Source organism: Notamacropus eugenii, chromosome 5 (assembly GCF_028372415.1).
Source record: "Notamacropus eugenii isolate mMacEug1 chromosome 5, mMacEug1.pri_v2, whole genome shotgun sequence".
NCBI lineage: Eukaryota > Metazoa > Chordata > Mammalia > Diprotodontia > Macropodidae > Notamacropus > Notamacropus eugenii.
The window spans coordinates 114,922,043-114,941,239 of NC_092876.1; positions in this window are offsets into that span (position 1 = coordinate 114,922,043).

Here is a 19,197-nt window from a genome sequence, read left to right on the forward strand (position 1 = left end):
CAGGTCCCATTATGCCCTTTAGAGGAGCATTGCCCTTCTAGAAAATGATGTGAAAACATTTCCAGTAAGAGGAATTGGATGATGAGCAGTGTGGGATTGGGGGGAGGTCAAAACCAAACAGTTCTGTCCAGAGCTGACAGCAGTGCACCTCCTCATACTGAGGAAACCTTCCTTCTGTAAATAATGCCCAATATCCCCACTATTCTGGCTAGACTCATAATTCATATTAGAGGATGGAGCTAAAATACCCCACTGTCACATACAGGTTCTTAGAACATATTTGAGTTTGTCATCTATTCCTTAGTGTTCCTTAGCCTCAGAGTCTACCTTTTCTCCCAACAACCAGAATGAACCACATGACATCTTAGCCAGTCAACAAGTATTTAGCAAGTTTCTGCTCTGTTGGGGGGGTACAGGCAGAGGCAAAAACACTTGCTCCCCTGGAGAAGCTCACATTCTAATGGGGAGACAACATACATATAAAAAGTTATGTATGAACAAGATATATGCAGGGAAAATTAGAGGTGATCTCAGAGGAAAAGCATTGAGAGAAACCAGCAAAAGCTGCTTGCAAAGGATGGGATTTTGCCAAAACTTGAAAGTAGCCAACAGGTGGATGGAAGTGAGGTGGGAGAGCATTCTGGAAATGAGGGAGGGACAGTCTGTGATAATGCCCAGACCTTATGAGAGGAACATCAGGAGGCCGAATTGAATTGAAGAGTACATGGAAAAAACTAAAGATTAGAGAGATAGGGAGGGGCTAGGCTCTGAAGAACTTTAAAAACCAATCAGAAGATTTCCTATTTGATTCTGGAGATGATAGGGAGCCAATGGAGTTTATTAAGTAGGAGAAGAGGCAGGGCCAAATCTATGATTTAGGAAGGTAACTGAAAGCTGATTGGAGGATGGACTGGAATGGGAAAAGGTTTGAGGCAGAGAGATCAATCAGCAGGACTTTACCTTGGCATCATTCTCACCTGTCCCTCACCTCACACATCCAATCAAAGTTTCCAAATCTTGGATAATGCCAAGTCAAGGTGTGAGGTGATAAGGATCTAGGCTAGGGTGGTGGCAGTGTCAGAGGAGAAAAGGGGGCATATATGAGAGATATTATGAAGGTAGAAAGGATAAGATGTGGCAAGAAATTGGAAATGATAATTATAATTAACAAATAACATATTATATGCATTATGTGTGAGACACTATACTTGTTGTTCAGTTGTCTTAGCCCTGTCCAACTCTTCATGACCCTATTTGAGGTTTTCTTGTCAGAGATATTGGAATGATTGGGTATTTCTTTCCCCGGCTCATTTTACAGATGAGGAAACTGAGGCAAACAGGGCTAAGTGATTTTCCCAGGGTCACCCAGCTTAGTAAGTGTCTGAGGCTAGATTTGAACTTAGGAAGATGAGTTTTCCTGCCATCAGTCACAGCACTCTATCCACTGTGCCACCTAGCTGTCCACTATAGAGGATTCTTTATTCAAGTAATTAGGACCAAACTATAAGTGTAAATTTCCTATCCCATTACTCCTAAAGCAGTATAAGCTTAACCTGATTAATCAAGCACATGCTAAGCCCTGGAGTACAAAAGTGAAAATGACCCTGCTCTCTAGAAGCTTGTATTCTATCAGGGGAGACAATTGATATGTGCGTGTGCATGTGTGTGTGAGTGTGTGTGTGTGTGTGCAAATGTGTGTGAATGTGTGCATATGTGTGTGTATGTGTATGCGTGTGTGTATGTGTATGTGTGTGTGTATGTGTATGATATGTAGAGAGAAGGGGAAGGAAGGAGAGACAGAGTAATGGGGAAGGGAACTAGCAGTCTGGAGAATCAGAGAGTCATCATGTAGAAGTGGCACCTTTGAGCAGGGTCCTGAAAGAAAGCAAGGATTCTAACAGTAGAGGAGAAGACAGAATGCTCTCTAGAAATGGGGAACCATCAGGACAAAGACCCCAAAATGGGAAACAGGGTATCCCAGGGGAGAAATAGCAGGAAGGCTAATCTTGCTGGCAGAAGAGTGCAAGGTAACAAGGTTGGAAGCAGGCTGTTAAAGGCTAAAAAAGCCTACAAGAGAAGCTTCTGGGTGATTTTGGAAGCCCTGGCAAGCCCTTGAGTTTATTGAGGAAGGGAGCGGCAGGGTGTACTTTAGGAAACTCACTTTAGCAGCTATGTGGAAGATGGATTGGAGGGGGAAGAGACTTGAGGCAGGGATACTGTGTAAGAGTCTATTACTATGATCTAGGTAAGGGGTGATGAGGGCCCAAGCTATGTGAGCAGAGAGAAGAGGACTGAGGTATAGAAATGTTAGTGTAGAAAGAGCACAATTTTGGCAACTCATTGGATGTATGAGGAGGAAAGTAAAACACTGAGGATGAAGCCAAGGTAATGAATGTGGGCTACTGGGACAATCCCGGTGCCCTTGCTAAAATAGAAAGATTTGGGGGTGGGGGGGGGAGTTTGAGGAGAAAGACAATGAACTCTTTTTTGGACATATTGAGCTGATTACTGACTGCACAGTCCTGGCATTTCTCTAAACAACTGTCACTTTTACAACCTGGGTGTCACCAGACCCATTCACTCACAGCCCTGATCCCAAGCTAATGGATGACCTCTGTTCCCTAGAGGCAGGTCAGTGGCACAATGGATAGTGTGTTAGACTTAAAATCGCAAACACCTGAGTTTGAATCCTGACTCAGACATTAACTGTGTGACCCAGAGCATATCACTTGACATTCAGTTTTCTTTTCCTCATAAAATGGGGACAATAGTAGAACCTACCTCCTAGGGCTGTTATACATATCAAATGAGATGACATGTAAGGGAGGGGTGGAGCCAAGATGGCGGAGTGAAAGCAACGACTCACCTAAGCTCCTGGACAAACTCCTCTGGATATCTCTGAAAGGAGAATCTGACCAGACTTTGGAGGTGTAGAATCCAGTGGGTGACAGACTTTGACAGATTCGGAGCCCAGGTTGGACTGGAAGGTCCACGGGAAGGATCTGTTCCGCGGGGGTGAGCCCCAGCGCACAGCGCAGCGTGGTCAGCACAGCAGGGCGGAAGGTACCTGAGAAGCCCGAGAGTGGCGGGCGAAACCAGCAGAGCAGGAGACAAGCCAAACCGAGCCGGTGAGAGCCGCTGAGCGCCAGATATCAGCGCAGCAGCCCTTGAAACCTTCAGCCTGAAGACTAAACTTCGGTAAGTCACCTACTGGAACTTCCGGGAGCTAGGATGGCGGAGTGATCAGTAAATGCTCTCTCCTCCCCCCTGATGACCGTGAAAGAACCATAAAATTCTTCCCCAGATAAATCCTGGATCAGCGGGAACAGCAGAAGGGGGCAAATAGTCTCATAACACCAGAGGCTAGAAAAATAGCAAAGGGGGATTCTTCCTACTGTGGCGGAGGCGATCTGGAAGGACAGACGACCCAGGGCAGAGAAAATTCGCACTGAGACCCAGGCAAGCCTCAGAGCCGGGAGACAAGCCCCAGGAGGGGCGGGAACACGCATTAGCTTCTAGGCGGGCCCCAGCCCTCCAGAGGAAAAGGGAAGACAATAGGGAAACTGGGATCACCATCCCCTGACCTTGCCTTTGCCTCAGGTCAGCTGAGGAGATCTCCTGAGACCAGACCACCCCTCCCACACACCTAACAAGCTAACCCCAGGGTTGATCTGGGAAACAAAAAAAAAAAGCCTGCTTTTAGCCTAGACACACATCAGCTCACCTTAAAGATCTGTACCTTCTGACTGAAAGAACCAGAAGCTACAACACTCAGCCAACATCATGAATCGGAAAAAGCAGACGAAAAGTGAAAAAACCATAGAATCTTTCTATGGGGATAAGGACCAAAACACAAACACCAAAGAGGTCAGAGCTGAGACTGTATTTCCATCTGAAACCTCAGATGGGACTATGAATTTCTCGCAAGCACAACTAGATTACCTGGAACATCTGAAGAAGGATATAAAAGAAAAACTGGCCAATGATTTTAAAATTATAAAAAAAGAATTCACTGATGAGAACATCACTCTGAAAAAGAAAATTGAACAAATGGAAAAGGAAGTTCAAAAATTAACTGGAGAGAATAATTCCCTAAAAGGAAGAGTTAATCAAACGGAAAAGGAAACCCAAAACCTAATTGGGAAAATTGATCAGATGGAAAAGGAAACCCAAAACCTAACTGGGAAAATTGGTCGAATGGAAAAAGAAGTACAAAAATTAAATGGAGAAAATAGCTCCTTAAAGGGAAAAATTGGTCAGATGGAAAAGGAGATGCAAAAGCTAACTGAAGAAAACAATACGATGAAGATTAGAATTGGGCAAGTAGAAACTAATGACTCAATGAGGCAACAAGAATCAGTCAAACAAAATCTAAAGAATGAAAAGATAGAAGAAAATGTAAAATATTTAACTGGAAAAACAACTGACCTGGAAAATAGATCCAGGAGAGAAAATCTAAGAATTATTGGCCTGCCAGAAACCCATGATGAAGAAAAGAGTCTGGACAATATCTTCCAGGAAATCATCAAGGAAAACTGCCCAGAAGTACTAGACTCAGAGGGCAAAATAGTCATCGAAAGAATCCACCGTTCCCCTCCCGAAAGGGATCCCAAACTCAAAACCCCAAGAAATATAGTTGCCAAATTCCAGAGCTATCAAGTGAAGGAGAAAATACTACAAGCAGCCAGAAAGAAACAATTCAAATATCAAGGACACACAGTCAGAATCACACAGGACCTTGCAGCTTCTACATTAAAAGATCGAAAGAATTGGAACCCAATATTCTGTAAGGCAAAGGAGTTGGGACTTCAACCAAAGATCAACTACCCAGCAAAGTTCAGCATAACATTTCAGGCAAGGAGAAAGTCATTCAACGAAATAAGGGATTTCCAGAGCTTCCTGACCAAAACACCAGAACTCAATAGACAATTTGATCTTCAGATGCAGGTCTCCAGAGAATCATAAAAAGGTAAACAGAGGGGAAAAAACAAAAACAAAAACTTGCTACTCAATTAGGGCAAACTGTTTACCTCCCTATAAGGGAAGATGATACCTGTTAATCTTGAGAACTGTGCAGCTATTATGATAAAAGGGATATATGTAGAGGGAACGGGCATAAAGTAAATGATGTTATGTCAAAAATATGATTTAAGTATGAGAAGGGATTGTAATAGGAGGTGTGAAAAGGGGGAAGCAGAAAATGGCAAATTATATCACAGGAAGAAGTACAAGACTATAGTAGAGGGAAGGAGGGGAGGGAGATGAGCATTGTTTGAGAGGTACTCTCATCTGATTTGTTCAAAGGAGGGAACAATAATCTTAAGTAGATAATCCTAACTAGCTCTATAGGTAGTAGGAGGGGAAGGGGGAAGAAAGGGGAGGGAGGCTAAAAGGGAGGGAAAAAGCAACAAGAGTAAAGGGGAGTAAAAGGGAGGGGGGGCTAAAAGGGAGGAAAGAAGCAATAAGACATGACATGTAAGGTACTTTGTAAACCTTAAAGTGCTATATAAATGTTAGTTATTATGGAAAATTAAGCAGGAAAGGTTCAGTCTCTGGATTTGGCCCAGCCCACCCCATCCTCCCATCATGGCCAAAGTTTTGCCTGACTTCCTTGACTCTAGGTTGTTGTTTTTCAGTTGTGTCTGACTCTTCATCACCTCATATGAGGTTTTATTAGCAATTGTCCATTTCCTTCTATAGCTCATTTTACAGATGAGGAAACTAAGGCAAACAGGGTAAAGTGACTTGCCCAGGGTCACACAGCTAGTACCAACCTGCAATTTCCTCTTCATGCAAATCATAATCCCAACCCTTATCATAAGAGCCATTTTATAGCAGGTTGATCATTTCTCCATCTCTTTGGTCTTTCTGATCATCAGGGACCCTAGCCAACACATCTCTGGATGGCAGCTAATTGCATTGTCTTACAGGGTCCCAACTGTCCTCTTGAGTTATTTTACATACTAGTGGAGTGACTAATCTTTGAACTGATTGGCATGGCATGTGTCTCCTCACCAATCTGCAATCCCTAGATACTACAGTTACTTTGTAGGACTTTATTCCTTAGAAATAGTTTCTGCCATTGTAGTTAAGCATCATTCTATCACTTGGTCTTTTCTGAATTTTACTGAGCTAAATTCCTAGGGTAGATCTCTTTCAACTGATCTCAGCTGTTAGACATTCTGGTTGTCAGCTTCTACATCTTCTTTATCTTCTAAGACACTAAAGCACAAATCAGTAGGTAACTGTGGCTCTCAAACATCAGGAGGCATTAAATAAAGCCTGTGGTGTCATTCCTGGCACCATTATATGCATGCCCTAGAAATGCCATGTGGAAGGATCCACTGAACTGTCCATTCATTTCTTGCAATCACTAGTATGTTTGGGGTGGGTGATTAAAATGTTCATGCTGCTAGTCTACTCTCAAAGGACACTAATCAGTAGTTCTAGACTTCCTCATTGCTGCCAAAACTACAACCTTCCTGTAAAGTTTGCTCATAAAGTCTCAAGCTTAATTCTGTCATAGGAATGCATGCTGTCAGGGAAGCTACACACACAGAAAACAAAAATATGTCTCCCACAGTATTTTGGCAACTCTAGAAACTTTCGCTTTCCTAGTTGGGTGTGTCTGTGAGTGCCAGGAGAAATCGTTTCTACCAAGCCGTTGCTTATTTTCTTCCTGTCTCCTTCCAGAGATCAAAAACAAACAAAATAAAAACGCACTGTACACATTCTCTAAAGCCTTGCTGGTATTTATTACTACTTTCCAGAGAAGCTGTACACCTCAGTCGCACTTTGTTTTGCCTGCACCAAGGACTTCCTATAGACACCTGTGGTCATAGTGGGCCAGTAGAATCTATTTTATTCCAGCTACAGAATTCCCTCTTAGCCCAAGGATCCAAAATGTTGTTGGACACAGTGGTTCATATGTTTTAAAAGTCATGGAGAGTAGGACCTGGGTAGCACCAACTCCTTTCTGGTACCAGGCATTAGATTATCCCAACACTCCAATGCATAGCTCCCAATTCTTCCACTCTTTTATCATCAGGGTACCCTCCGGAGAAAGAAATGTGAGTCCTTGGACATCATACCCTTATTGTCACTGGGCAAGTTCAGCTCTGAACACCAGCTGCTCCCTAATAATCAATCTAAAATCTCTGATATGCCTTGGTTTCATTGCTCCAAGTCCAACATTCTACACTCCAAACACTGCAGAAGTTTATTTCAAAGTCTTTTCCTTTGCTATCACTATGAGGAAGGCACATTGAGACTACCGAACTCTGAGATTAGACCATTGACTATAGCTCCCTCTGGTCTTCCTGATGTCTTGTATCTCAGAGAAGGGAACTTTTCCAGACTGTTCACGAAGGGCCAGCTGTCACTGTGGTGGGTCATATGCCCCCCACACCTCGCTCAGGAGCATGGGCCAGTCCTGTTGCTGAGTTTTTCATTAGAAGATGCTTCTATTATTCAGGCACTGGAGACTCACTAAAGTCAAATTTCCTTGGATCCATCTTTGAGATAGAAGCTTCAAGGTGTCTTCCATGTTCTCTGCCAACACTGAGTACCAGCTGGGTGGCACAATGGATAGAGTGCTGGGCCTGAAGTCAGGAAGACCTAAGTAATCCAGCCTTAGACATTAGCTGTGCAAGTCGCTTAACCTCAGTTTCCTCAATTGTAAAATGTGGTTGCAATAGCATCTACCTCACAGGGTGGGCTATAGGTTTGCACAGGCAAACATATATTTGATTTGAAGATCAAATGAGATATTTATAAAGCACTTAGCACAAACCTTGATTCATTGTAGGTACTATATAAATGCTTATCACCTTCCCATCCCTTTCCCTCTTCTTTCTTTCCTTTTCCCTTCTTTCTTGTTCTGAGCTTCCATAAAATGAACACAGATTGTCCAAGTCTCCGAGTTTTGAATCCTAAACCCTATTTGTTTACACTATCATCATTTTCCTTTGACCCTCCCTCGAAATTGCCATAATTAATCAGGTGAAATAATAGTAATCCAAAAACTTATTTATACTAGGATATACAGAAGGATATAATACTAGGTAAATAACTGGGAATTAAAGTAAGCAACTCATACTCTACCCTTTTCTCCAGACCATTTCCTTCCAAACCTCTAGTCACAAAAGATCCAGTTCCCCTTACCAATGCCCTCTGTGCTGGCAAGGTCTTTGAGAAAAGTATAGTAGCAGGATTGGGTGCACTGTATTTCTCAGCAGAGATACCAGTAGATCACAAAGCCCTGGGCCACTTTCTCCATTGTCAATGATATCCAGACAGGATGCCCACCATCCCTCTCTGCCATTTATTCTCTCCTTCCCTCCCATGTCTCTCAGAGCTCTTTTCAAAACTTCCCATGCTCAAAGATTTCTGGCACAGACCTCCTGAGATGTGCAGTTCAGTACTTCATGTGTCAGTGAGCTTCAAAGGATTGTAAGAACCTGGAGGTTTTCCAAAGTGTCCCCCTAATCTCAGTGTTGCATCTCATAAGTTTTGAGGACAGATTTCCTCAGCCTGAGGCTAGAATAAGGATACATCCCAATCCAGTGATAACTTGAGAAGTATGGTTACCCTTTCATTCCCAAGTCCTGTGAGAAACCCTCAGAGAAAGTGAAGAACTTTGGCACTCAAAGACAGGGCACAGATTCCATGTGGACTTTGTGACAAGGCAAGAGAAGGGAGCTGCTTTGGTTGTAATTCTAAAGGGGAAGTAGGAGGGAGATAAAGACTGGATGTGGGGAAAGATTATATTAGTCTTAGGCAGAACTAGATTCCAAGTCACCAATCCCCAAAGCAATCCTATTCCTTCATGGCACCAAACACCATTTCAGGAAATGTATAGCTTCCAAAAATTAACTGTATAAAGGTCTTTTCTACTGAACTCAAGTCAACATGTGGAAATGTGTTCAATGGTTTTCTTTGTATTGTTGTGTCTTAATTGTGAAAAACTGAGGAAATTCTGAAAAGTTTGAGGAGAAAGGAAACCTTCCAAAAAGTAGAGGAAAAGAAGGGAATTTTATATTCCCTTCTATAGTGCTCAGTTACTCACTTAAATTTACCGGTCACACACTGGATCTCATGGTGTACCTCTGTAGTCCCTGCTGCTGGGGTAACCAAGGCTAGTGGAGCCTCAGTAGGGTTATAGCCAAACATCTAATTCTGGCACCAAAAGAGTGAGTCCTCAGGAGTGGAGGACCACCAGGCTTTCACAGGAAGGGCAAATCAGCTGAGGTTAGAAATATAAAGCAGATTCAAGCTTCCATGTGGATCAGTAGTGAGATTAGGCCTGTGAATGGATACTGCTATTTACTCCCAGCTTGGTCAAGATAGTCTTAATTTTAAAAAAATGATGTGTAGTCACAAGAATTAGTTCCTCACAAAGCACCTTCCTTGTGGAGAAAACCTTTGCCCTTTTCAGAGGGAAGTATCTGAACTTAGACATCTCCAGACTTAGGGAAGGAAGGCAATCTGGCAATCTAGTCCCTAAGGACCTATTCCTGAAACAAACAGGTAAAGTTTCTTTGTAAACCCAAAAAACATTGCTATGAGTGAATTTTTGTTAATATTGCTTTTTTTTATTCTTTGGGAAACCCCATTTCTGCTAATACACAAATATTTCACCCAGGGCTAAGGCAGGTAAGTAAGTAAGTAAGCAAATCCCCTGGTTTGGTTGTCAAGTTATTATACCATAGTAGTTTCCCATAAAGCACCATAAAGGAACAAGTGTGGTATAGCAGAGTCGGTGTCAAATTTACAGTCAAAGGACTTGAGTTTGGATTCTGGCCCATTCACTTATTAGCTATGTGACCATGGGCAAGTTACCTCATCTCTCAAAGTTTTCTCATCAGTGAAAGGAGGTTAAGTTGGATGATATCTCAGTATACTTCCAGCTTTAAATTTTGGAGAAATTTAAATAATGGAAAATACTCTAGAAAAACTTCTGTTCTTCTCCCTTCAGGACAGCCTTTCAGTGGCTGTCCCGACACCAATGGTCCCCACTCTCTGTCCCTGGCCTGGCATCCCTACCTTGAGCTGCCATTGCTGTCTAGGAGGACCAAAGGATCTCCTGGTGTCAGTTGGCAGCAAGCAGGTAATAATGCTTTATTGGTCCTTCCTCTGCTTCTTAGATTATACTTGATCATCCTCTCTAACATCCTAAAGCCCCACCCAGCAATGAAACAGCTGAGGACTTGTGAGCGTATAATGAATTGACCAACAGTGATGTACCCTACATCAACCTCTGGACTAGTACAACACAAGGATCATTCTCCGTTTCATATCACAAGACCATTTTATTGGATTCTAAAGACTTAGAGATTTCTTCATTATTGCAAAACATAGATGGACTTGGTTAAAAATATGCTTATCATTACAGCCTGTCCATGAGGCATCCCTCTCCTCCTAATTCACATCCCCACCCAAACTCCAAGGTCATTTGTGACCTCACTTGCTTTGTGGTTGTTTCTCATCCCAATTTCCCCTTATCAGTAGTTAAGTTTGGTCTTTATTCCAAGTCTTCTCTCATCAGCAATAAATCTAATTTGAATTCATCACTCCCCACCTCTCATTCCCATTTCCTTGTTTCTGTTGATGGTACCATAGTCTTCCTGGACCCTAGAGACATCTTAGCTCTCTCAGCTGCTACATCAGTTTTATGACTCTAAGTCCTACCAGTTCTGCCTCTCAAATATCTCACAAATTCCCCCATCTTTCTGCTCCCATGGCTATTAGAGATCCTCAAACCTGCTCATCTGGATTACCATAATAGTCTCCTACCTGATCTTCTTGTTCTCAGCCTTGTCTTATTCCATTCCTTTTTAAATACTATACATTTCAGTTACATGAGATTGGGAACAATTGCCTCCCTGCTGTTCTTTTACAGCCTCTGGGCATTTGAATGGACCAGAGGATACCAGGCATGCCCACTTATCTCTACCTACTGAAATACTCCTCTTATATCAAAGCCTAGCTCACTGCTCCCATCTCCAAAAAACCGTACGTTTCACCCTCCCTAATCCCCCAGCCTAAAAATTGTTCCTCCTTCCTCATGTTTCTTACAGTACTTTGTCTCAACCTCACTTTCACTCATCACATTCCATCTTGTACCGGACCTAATTGTGTGTATATATACATATATGTAATATCATTGTATATATACACATATGTATATACATATGTACATACATGCATATGTGTGTATGTGCATGTTATATATAAGTATGTATATATAAAATCCTCACTAGCTTTTAAACTGCTTGAGGTCATGGATCATTTTGGTTTTCATCTTTCTCTCCCATGGTAAAGAGCAGCATGGTGTAGTGGCTAAGAGGCCCAACTCTCAAGTCAGGAACATCTAGGTTCAAATTCCACTTTTGATACATACTAGCTGTAACACCATGGGCAAATCAGTTGACCTCTCACAGTCCTGAGCAATTCTTTTAAATATATATATATATATATATATATATATATATATATATATATATATATATATATATATATATATATATATATATATATATATATATATATATATATATATATATATATATATATATATATATAAAATTTATTTTTAACATTTTCTTTTTATATTTTGAGTTCCAAATTCTCTCCCTCCCACCTCCTCCTCCATCCACTAAAAAGCAAACAATATGATGTCCATTACACATGTAAAGTCATGCAAAACATTTTCTTATAGTAGCCATATTTCCAAAAAAGCAAGAAAAATAAAGTAAGAACATTATACTTCAATTTGCACTCAGAGTTCATCAGTTTTCTCTCTGGAAATGGGTAACATTTTTTCATCATGAGTCCTTTGGAATTGTCTTGGATCATAATATTGATCAGATTAGCCAAGTCTTTCACAGATGATCATCATTGCAATAGTACTGTTACTACACACAATGATTTCATAATTCTTCTCACTTCACTTTGCATCAGTTTATATAGGACTTGCCATGCTTTTCTGAAACCACCCCCGTCCTCATTTCTTAGAGCACAACAATATTCCATTGCAATCACATGCCACAACTTGTCCAATAATTCCTCAATTGATGAACATTCCCTCAATTTCCATTTCTTTACCACCACAGAAAGAGTTGCTATAAATATCCTCTCCATCCTAGGCAATAGAGTTGCCAATCGGTGCCAGTTGTACCCAGTGCCAGTAAAGCGTCCCACTTAATCTCTTTCTGACCACTTATACGACCCCCTTATCATCTCTAGGCTGAGATGTCTTAAGGCTGCTGTTGCTGAGGTGGCTGCAGCTGCCACCACCTGTGTGAACTCCAGACAGGCTTCCAGTTTTCTTAGGTTGGAAAAATGTCTCACCCTGATCTTTTGTTGGCTCTGCAGCTCCAAAATTTGATTTGAGGTGTTATTTCAAAGTGGCTTGGAAGGGAATATTGAGAAAGTTGATCTGGGTTGCCTCTACTCCGCCATCTTGACTTAAGAGTCCCTGGGCAACTCTTTAAAACTCCAAATTAGAGAAGAGTTGGTGGCATTGGCAGAGAGAATTTTTGTACTAAGAGTTCTGTATACCAATGAAGTCACAAGTCTGGGTAAAGAAAAAACTCATAGTGCCTTATATATAATAGTACTTAATAAAGATGTTTGAATTTGGTTATGTCCACTCATTTCCATTTTGTTTTCCTTGACTGGGGAGGGCAGGACTAAGAGGAATAAGTAGAAATTACCGAGAAAGTCAATTTCAGTTCAACATAAGAAAAAAAGAATTCTAACAATTAGAGCTCTCTGAGGCCCAGAGGTAATGAGTTCTCAGTCACTGGAGATATTCAAGTGGAAGGTGGATGACCATTGTCAGAGAATCTGTGCTTCAGGGAGTGGTTGAACTAGATTAGATGAGCCTCTTCTCTTACATTCTAAGAGTCCATGTTTATTCTCAAGGGTCACTAGCATCTGGAAGAGAAATGATCCCTCACTGGTTTTCAGCCAATTGTCTTGCCAAATCATCTTGTGGTTTTCTGTATTCTGCCTTGTTCACAGGAAATCAATTTTCATGCTTTCCTTGGATCTCCTTAAGTTTCCCTCTCCTTCTTGAGGATTTGTGTAAACCAAACTACCAGAGCCAGTGGGAAACTTTCCCAACATTCCTGATGAGAACTGACAGAAAGTAGGTCTTCCCTTTCCTTCTCCATCCATTCCAGAAAGAAGGAGAGGAGAATCATAGGGATCTGTCAGTTAGAACACAGGTCTATAAGAAACATAGAAGAGAAGAAAGGAACAAGAGGCACAGTGTCCTCACACAGTTGACACTAAATGGATAGTTTTTGATAGATTTGTTGGTTAACCTGCATATTCAGAAAGTAAGCTACTATAAAAGAAGCTGCCATATGCATTTCTATTTTGTATAGTGGGAGATCAATCAATGATAAAAATATAAAAAAGATAGTAATTTAATTTCAGCTGCCTAGCATGGTGAACATTGTTTGAAGTGTCGATTGAGCCCTCCCCATGGCATCACTCTGCCTTATTCTTCAAGCCCCTAGTTCCAAGACAACAGCAAAAAGGAGGAAAGGTGTGTGGTTGCTGAGCAGTAGAGGTCCACCAGAAAAGCTTTGTCTCAACTTGCTCCTCAGGGTTGCCAGGGTCAAAGGGAAAGCCTCCATCTAACACTGCCCCCTCTTCATGCCTCCATGCCCACCAGCCCACCATTATGGTTTTTCACCTACATAAGCTCATGGGAAATGCCAGCACTGTATACCACACCATCTCCTTCCCTAAGACCTTCTAGAATGATAGAATCATTAGAAGACACTTCAGCGGTCATCTCAGTTCAACCTCTATCCGAGCATTTAATTCCTTCTCCAATGTCCCTGACAAGGGATCCTGTTTGGAAATCCACTGTAAAAGGAAATTTACAACTTCCCAAGGAAGCCCTTGAGCTGGCCAACTCAAATTGTTAATATGTCTTCCTCATATTAAGCCAAATATGCCTCCCTGTAATTTCTACCCAAGTGGGGTAGTGGACAGAGTGCTGGTCTTATCCTCAGAAAGACTTGATTTTAAATCTTGCCTCAGACACCAACTTAGCCTTGTGACCCTGGGCAGGGCACTTAACTTCTACCTACCCCAGATTCTTTATCTTGAAAATGGGGATGTTAGGTCCCACCTCACAGGATTGTTGTGAAGATCAACCAAGGTAATATATGAAAAGCGCTTTGGAAACTTTAAATTGCTATGTAAGTGTTTATTATTATTATTATTTCTGTCTTTTGGGGTCAAGGAGAACAAATCTAATTCCTCTTTCATGTGATATTCCTGCAGATATTTGAACATAGCTATCATGTTCCTCCTGAGCCTTCTCATATCCAGGATAAACATTTCATGTCCCTTCAAAGGATGTTCCTATGACACGGAATCAAGGCCCTTTGCAATGCTGGTAGCCCAACTCACAGTCCCTCACGCCCAGAACTGTACACACTACTCCAACTGTGATTTAACTAGAGTATAGTACATCGATTCTTTTACCTCCTTATTCCTAAACACATGTAAGATTTCACACTTGTTCTTGTTAAATTTGGGAAGCAGAGTGACATAGAGGCTAGGGCACTGGACTTGGAGTCAAGGAGATCTGGGTTCAAATCCTGTCTCAGACACTTAGTAACTATGTGACCCTGGGCAAGTCGCTTAAATTCACAGTTTCAGTTTCCTAATCTGTAAAATTCTAATTTTAGCATCTGCCTCACAGTGTTGTCTTAAGGGTCAAATGAGATAATGTATGGAAAGCCCTTTGCAGATTTTATATAAATGTGAGCTGCTACTGCTGCTGCTGCTGCTATTACTACTACTACTACATGGTTTCATTTATAATTAATTAGGCTCATTTTTCTAGCCTTGAAGTCAATTCACAGATGCCCATAGCATTCATGATAAAACCTCAGGGCTATAAGGGTATACAGGACCATTGGTTTATCTTGGGGGTTTAAGTTGGGGGTGCGGGGCAAAGGAGCCCCCTGGTAGTCATGGTGGAATTATGGAGAACAGAATGCTGTTGTGTGTATAATGAGCAGGGAAGATGACCTCTTGGAGTGAACCCTTCAGCATCAGTCTGTGCCAGTGCGTCAGTGACTTTGGATGCCGGTGAATAGTGTTGACACGGAGATAAAGCAAAGACGAAGAGTATGGGTTATTGGCTGCATTTCTATAGAGCCAGGGAGTGTTTATGGTAGGAGCATCTGGGTATAAACCTCCCAGTGTCCCTAGATAGGATAGCCCTGAGTACAGACCCTTGGAATCCATTCTGCATCATGTCTGTGGAGAAGTGATTTTCAGCCAGGTTATGTTGGGTGAACATAGAGGCTTATCTGGCATTATGAACCCATACTGACTCTTAGGGATCCCTGACTCCCAAATAATTCAGAAATCATGACCAAGCGCACCAATTTGAAGAATCTACAGTCTTCCTTTTTTTCAAAAATTGGAACATTTGCTCATCTTCAGACCCTCTATACCTTCTCATGATTTTTCAACAGTATTTCAGAATTACAGTACACTGATGGTTCTTTCAGTTCCCAGAGCTACTGATCTGAGAGTCCCTCATTTATTTTGGGTTTCACTTCCTTCTTCACAATTTTGTTCTGTCAAGTCTAGATAATTCTTGTTAACGGAAAAAACCAATGCAAGACAGGAATTCAGTAATTCTGCCTTCCCTCCATCATGAAGGTACCATTTGTCTCAGCCAGGGAGAGGAATGGTCCTCTCCCTTATTTGTTCTTCTTGTCCCACATCACTACTTTAAAAAAAATTCTTCCTATTGACCTCAGTATTTATCACAAGAAGTAGTTTGTTCTGGGCTTTAAATTTCCTGAGAGTGTTTGGAAAGGACTGTGTGACTCTTTTGTATTCATCTCGTTATTATCTCTTGCTTCTTTCAACCCAGAGTGTTTGGAAGGTCCTCTGTGTAGCCACATTAGTCTCCTTACATAGTTCTGCCTTCCTCAATGGAAAAAAGTTGGGGTGTGTGTATGATCTAAATTTTGTTCTGGAGAGTGCATCCCCTGTTTCTGAAACCCTGGTACAGAAATCTAGATCCCTTTTTCTAATGATGTTTTTTATGAGTTCCTTCCTCTTCTGAGGTTCCAAATCAAATCATTGATTTAGAGCTGGAAGTGACCACAGAGGTCATTTCTTTTCACTTCCTTTTTTACAGAGGAGAAAATTGAGGAATGGATAAATGACTCATTCAATATCATACCGGTAATAAGTGACAGTCAGGAATTCAAAGCCCGTGACTCCAGATCCAGCACTCTTTCCACTGTACCACATACACTGTCCAATTAGGGAGAAGGAAAAGAAATAACCATTCAGATAGTAGCGACTATGTGCCAGATACTGTGCTAAGAATTTTGCAAATATTATCTCATTTGATCCTTACAATAGCCTTGTGAGGCAGGTGCTCTTATTATTCCCATTTTACAGTTGAGGAAACTGAGGCAAACAGATGTTAAGTAACTTGTGCATGGTCACATATTAAGTGTCTGAGGTCAGATTTGAACTCAGGTCTTCCTGACTCCAGATCCTGCACTCTATCTACTGTGCCACTAGTGATAATGAAACCACCACCTATGCCCCTTAAGTCTTTCATTTCTTCTCTAGGTCTCCAAACTCTAAATATCTAGATTAGGATTCTAATAGGTCTCTTACTGGTCAAAGTAAAAGTTAAAAAGGAAACAGGTATTAACATTTACTCTTTTACTAATTGTGTCATCTTAAGAAGTCATATAACCTCTTGGGACCTCAGGTTCTCCAAGTGTAAAATCAGGGGAGCTCAATGAAATGATTCCTAAGAATCCCTAGGATTCCTTCCAGCTGTAGCATTCTATGAATCTACATATAGTTCTATGTAACTATTTGATCACAGACCAACGTACAATTCTTTCAATACAAGAAAGAGAAAACCAAGTTTATCAAATGAAAAGAGTAGACCTCAGAACCCACCCAGCTTGCAGCAAAGGGTATGAAAAACACCAACAGAATCTTTTAAAAGCAATGTAATATCAGAAACTATCAGTCTCTAAAAGTGGAATACATCCAACAATTGAAAGGCCTTAAAAATCAGGTTCATTCTCCTTGACCCTCCAGGACAGAGTAAGAATTAGAGAGAGAGTTCAATTCAATAAAACAGACTTCTTCTGATCAATTAAAGTTGTTCAGTGATGAAATGGCTGGTGGTAATGAGCTCCCTTTTATTAGAGGTTTTCAGACAGAAACTAGACAACCATGTGTTGGTGATGATACATAAAAGATACTCATGTTTGAGGTAGCAGCTGAGCTAAATGGCATCTGAGGATCCTTCTAGTTCTACACATTCTATAACTTTGTGGCTAACTGCCATTAACCTCAGTCTATTCCTGAGACTCTGCACAGCTCAGAGAGTAGTTTCCCTTAGCTGAGTTGGCAAAAATTCCTGACTTTGATCCTTGCCTGTTATTTATTTACATCCAGGGCTTGTTCACACTTACAAACTTTGCTCAACACCTTAGTTTTTACTCCTACTCAACAATTTCCTTTCCATGGGGTGACTTCCCTCTCTGGTTACAGGCAGAAGAAATAATGTCTGATTTCTAGTCTAATTCAACAGAAAGGCTCAGAAGCATCAGGCTGGCCACTTGGTGATGAATTTTTTAGTCATGGAAGCCACGAAAGAAAGAAAAATACAAAGCTGACTGAAAGCTTCAGACAACACAAAATCCCACTGTGCTTATAATTTGTTGAATGTAAAATCTGTTGAATAGAAAAACATTTAACTCAGTGTAGCAAAACAAAGTTCTAGATGCTATCCTCCAACAAAGTGTCTCCTACACACTTGTAAAACTCTTACAAGGTTCTTTAAAAGATGAATTAATAAATAATTGTTTTGTGACCTTTAATTATTAGTATTAAGTGAGACAAAGAACAAGGAAATGTATGGTCACCACTTGCATGGAGGAACAGAGTTCAAATGGAAGAAGGATTTTTAATATGGAAGGAAAACAATCTATATTTTGTGTTCAGCTAAAACCTTCAAAGCAACATATTAATGTACGAGAGTTTTCGATGGAGAGAAGTTCCGACCAACAGCATTTGCCTGCTAAAGAGGAAACTTACTGACTTCATAATAAGTTTAGAGTATTTATGAGGCATAAAATGAAGATATCCCACAACAATGAAAACCAAAAGTACATCATTTTCCACTAGAGTTCTTGAATTTTTTACCAAAGAGAATAATGTTGATGTCATGTGTACCCTTGGAGAAGTTCTGTCTTCCCAGAAATCTAAGGACACCCCTCTAGTCAACAATTATGATTTCTTGCACAATTAAGAGCATATCCTATCTTAATAGCATCCCTGTTTCATAGTCTCAAAGGAAATTACAAATGCCAGACCAAAGAAATTTTGGCAACACTAATTTTAACTTTTAAAACACAATGGAGGTCTTTGTGCTTTAGGGTTCCATACCTAAAGCCCTAAGTGAAGTGAAGTCCAATGGATACTCCTGTTTTAGATAACACTGCTTGACTTCTTCAATTGCCAGAACACTACAGAGCTATCTAATTCATAATCATTCCAAAGAATGGTGCCTAGCTACTCACATGGGGGAAAAAAGCAAAATAGATTTTTTAAAATACCTATGTTTAGATTGTGCTAAAAAAAATGAATAGAAAGTTCATTGATCTGGTCCATCAGTAAAATATCTTGAACAGACACTACAGATTGACAGCGAAGTGGTCTCTGAGTTAACTAACAAGAAGATATCAGGCTACAATGTTTTGGGTAAATCATGCAAAGTTCTTAATAATCCTATGTGTCTTCCTTCAATAAAGGCTCATCTTTTTAGTAACAGTATTTTTGCAATATTGTCTTTGACAAGTGGAATTCCTCAGAAATCGTGGAATTCCACAATCTCCAAAGAATTATAGCTGTAGGTCACTCAAAGGACAGTAAAGAGATGCATCATGGGGATATATCAGAAGCAGTATACATCAAAGAGATGTAGAACCTGAAATGATGTGCTAAGCATGCAGCAAGAGGGATAACAAGGAGAACCTGTGCGCTCCACTAATGTCTACACAATGTCAAGATATCTAAAAGGACAGCTCAAGAATGTTGGCTTGACCCTCCAACCCAAAAGGATTTCCATGAATGTTTATAAATGGCATAGGATTAGAAAGCATA